Here is a 4,298-nt window from a genome sequence, read left to right on the forward strand (position 1 = left end):
CTAACCACCTAATTAGCCTAGGCCTAATAACAGAGTAGAGAAGAACAATTCATCTTGTCAATTGTGTGCTAAAGTAGCTGAACTAAACTGTGCGGACTTTGACAAAAAAGAGACAATTACTTAAAGCTCTGGATACAACTGTGGTAATCAACAGTGTAGTGAGCAATCGTGTATATGTTTGATTTGTTTTAATATATTATTTTAAAATAAGCAGATTGTGTTGCTACTTGTTTATAGCTCAAATTTATCACCAAAAGGTCACAGACACCTACTGTAAATAATCTGTAATTCTTGAAATTAAGATAAATTTTCATAAATATATAAACAACAATCATTTACTAAGTGTGTGTGAAACAATGTACGATCAAAGTTCTGACTAACATAACAACACTTTTTGTTACATTTACAGTTCCTAAGCTGTCCAGTCACCAAATCTTTTAGGCAGTTTATGGTATGAATGTGAGTTGGCTTCTTGTCTTTCATCATGACTTGCAATTTTGTTACTCTAGGAGTTCTCTTTGGGAAGATGGTCAAGGAAATCCACTGGCAAAGCTGTCACTAGTGAAACTATGGAAATAATGTCAACAGGGACCTCAGTTTCTCCAGTAGATTGACTTACTTACGGAAAAGTTCTCTCTAAAACTAACCAACTGATCATTCTCCTGCCAAAGTTCCTCCAAAGATGATTATAATGGATTACCTCATCTACTACATAGTTATAGCAGTTTCCTTTTCCTGTCATACTTTAGTAGCAGTTCCTATATTCTAAAGACTTATCTACAGATCCTTACAACATGCTCTTTTTAAGTTGCAATTGAAATAACTTCTGTCCTATGGTTTTCTTTTTCCATTCTAAGTAAAAGTTATCTAACTAAATCTTTGAGTTCCTCTGTACCTCCATGAGAGAGAGAGTTGATGTTTCTAAACTATTTTATCTGATGATCTCATAATTCCTGGATGGTATCATTAGTTGTTTATCTGCAACTTTAACTGATTCAAGTTACAATGCTAACTGAACAGCTTCCCTTAAAAATGCACATGAATTTTTCTTTAGTCTAATGCATATATTCTCATCTACTACAGCATTTATGAATTGGATGTCTGCCAACAAATCCACCATTTCAGCTGAAGAAGTATCTGCACCTTAAGAAAAATTAGATGAGTTATTGTCCTTCTTCCTTACTCTGCTTCTTAATATTTCTTCAGAAACTTCCTTCTGATTTTAAACTCCTAATCTGTTTGATAAAGTAGCAACCAATGTCTGGTAGTTGCCATAGCTCACTGTTGAAAGGTTGCTTAAAGCTGGTCCTTTTACACATAGAGAAGTAAGAATATCTTGTTGTTCATTACTCCATCAATTCTTTTTGGAAATTATTCCAAACTGTACATGATATGTCTCTCATGGTACCTTCACATCATAATATTTTGCTTCCTTGATTAGGCAATGCTGTTGATCTAACTTATCAAATTTCATATTGTGATGAAATAATGGAATCGCTTGAGTAGTCCAGCATGGTCATGCAGTCATAGGTGGCAAAACATTGGTGGTAACAAGTATAGATAAGATAGATTCTCTTATTCCTCACTGCATAATTAATTGTATTTAAAGTTGGAATTCTTGAGTAGATTCAGTGAAGGGTGTGGCTGTTTTGATGCTGAATTTATCAGTTCAGTTTTGGGATGTTTTATCCTGATGTTTAGGTTCTTTTTTTAATTTTATTGATGCCCTATTGTTCTTTTTCATTAATGTTATAATAATTTTTCTACACACTTCTTGTATCTGTATTCAACTTCAATCTGTACATTTGATATAGCTTTTTGCAAGTTTAGTATACACATTTTCTATCTTGTAATCAAACTGATCTGGGTTCACAGATCTTCTGTAAATCATATATCACTATTACAGTCAACATTTTTTGAGTATACTCTACCTAAAACTATTTGCTAACATTTGGGAAAATGCCAGTATTAAGCCTATGCATTACAAAAAAAAAAAATTAAACAAATTTTTAGATGAAGCCTGCAAAATATGGCTATAAAAAAATATTAAAAATATAATACTGAAATAAAAACACAATTCATATAATCATAATAATTCATCTCTTAAATTTCTCTCCTAATTTCTTTTTCATCTTCTTTTAATTATCTCTTTCTTCTTTAACTTATTTTCCATTCATTGTTTTAATCTAATTTCTTGAAGCTGAGTCTGAATTATCCTATTTTCTCAAAATAAATGTACTTCTGACACCAACATCGTTACTGTTTCTATTATTGGGCAAGTTGCTTTGGATTATTCAGTAAACAGGAGAATGCAAAGTCTAGTACATTTAATGATAATGTGTTTTACTTCTTCAATTGCAAATTCTACATCTTAACTAGTGTTCATTGATAGGCCTAAGCTCACCTACACACTAACACAACAACTTCACTTATGATAAATACATTGGAATTGGTAGAAACTGCCTGGTATAGAAAAAACACAAGTGTAGATGACAGTGTTTTGAAAGTCTTCTAACTTTCATCATCTGCAGACAAAAGATAAGAGACTTTTGAAACATCATCCTCTACACTTGTGTTTATTCCACCCATGCCAGTATACTTATCATGAATACTCTGTCTACACAGTCTAACAAAGAATTTCACTTTCTTTCTAAAAATAGATGTTTTAAGAATTATTTTTTACACATTAAATTATAATTTTCTTACTCATATAACAAATAAACCATTTATAGATACTTTTAAGGTCTTTATATTTGGATATTTTCCCCACTACTCTCAAATTCCTTTATCATAAATAAATGATATTTTTCTATAATGCAGAGGAGTGATTTATTAAAATTTTTAGATTATATCTCTGTTGGACTATTGCCTGATTTAACTCCAACATTTTCTTAATGTCTATTACATTGTAAAGTCACTAATCTATATCAAACTGTCTTTTTAATGGGTATGTACTTCTAGAAGATCTGGACAAATTAATGTATTATTAAGAAGATTTACAAAGAGCATAACATATAGTTTAGTAAAATCACTACCATAAATTCAACAATTAGTTCTACTGCAGACTGAGATTATTTCAATTTTCCAAGGTTCAATTAATTAATAAAAAGAAAACTTGCTGTACAGGTATTTAAAAAAAAAGAAGAGTAATTCACTTTGAGAGGTTTGTGTAAGCATTAGTCTTTTAAATCAGTAGTTGACTGTTTTTCATTAGTTGAAAACATTTTTCTGTTTTACTACATAATGTTCAATAAATTATTTTTATAGCCATTATAGTATTTCACTTGAGTAAAAAATATCAGTGTTAGGGACCTGATTAATAAAAACATGAACTGGATAATTTTGTTCATAAGTAAAGTATATTATATTGAAAATTCAGTGTCATGGGATAGAACAGTTATTCAAGATTTTTTCTTAAATTAATTCACATATGTTTTGATGGCTGCAGGTGAATATTTCATGTTAAATGTAAATGCTTAAAATTTAAGAAAATAACATGCAGCTGTCTATGTATGTGAGCTTATTAAAATAGCAAGGTGTTATGGAAAAGGAACAACCATTGCTTTCTCTATCTTACCTGCCCCTACACTTCCTCTAAAACATTTGTTTAGGTTTGAGTCACGTTACCCTTGATAAAAGATAAGAAAATACAACTTGAGACTTTTACCTGAAGCTGAAAATTTAACAAAAAAATGGAGAAATATAGATATGTACTTACTTATCTTATATAATACATTAACATCTACATCAGCAAAAGAAATGTCAATCCAATCAAGTCTCATGTAAGATTCAAACGTGCTTAATAGTTTCAAGCAGTGCAAATAACAAGAACTGTAGCAACAACACATCTGTAACTACACGGGTCAGAAACCAAACTCTTTAGCTAGGGACAAAAGAGGTAATCAAAATGATGTCCCAATTATATATATGTAAACTAATGTAATAACCAACACACACACAGTTTTCTAGCCTGTCAGTGAAGTTATCTACAAAGGTACACACACACATACACACTATGTATCAGTGTTTATTGTTCAAAGCAATGAATCCAAAGTGATCCATTCAAGTCAAAGTGATAGAATATCAATTCATTACTCTTGACATACAGACTCGTTTATGATTAAATACTTTTCACACGACTAGTTTCTGGATGGACATTTCTTTGCTGACTGTCTAAATCTATTGTTAGGACAGTGAGTGCTATCACAAAGGTAAAAGGTCATGCACCTCTATCTTGCGTCCCTCAACCACGGTGCCGTTCCATTGCTCTCGTGCACGATCAGCATCTGCGCTACTTG

The 4,298-nt window shown here is 31.3% G+C and overlaps 1 pseudogene; it reads right to left on the reverse strand.

The window, feature by feature from the left end:
- Nucleotides 1–4,298, reverse strand: part of LOC106466702 — a 48,320-nt pseudogene that overhangs the window by 22,185 nt on the left and 21,837 nt on the right.

Source organism: Limulus polyphemus, unplaced genomic scaffold, assembly GCF_000517525.1.
Source record: "Limulus polyphemus unplaced genomic scaffold, Limulus_polyphemus-2.1.2 Scaffold2350, whole genome shotgun sequence".
Taxonomy (NCBI): Eukaryota; Metazoa; Arthropoda; class Merostomata; order Xiphosura; family Limulidae; genus Limulus; species Limulus polyphemus.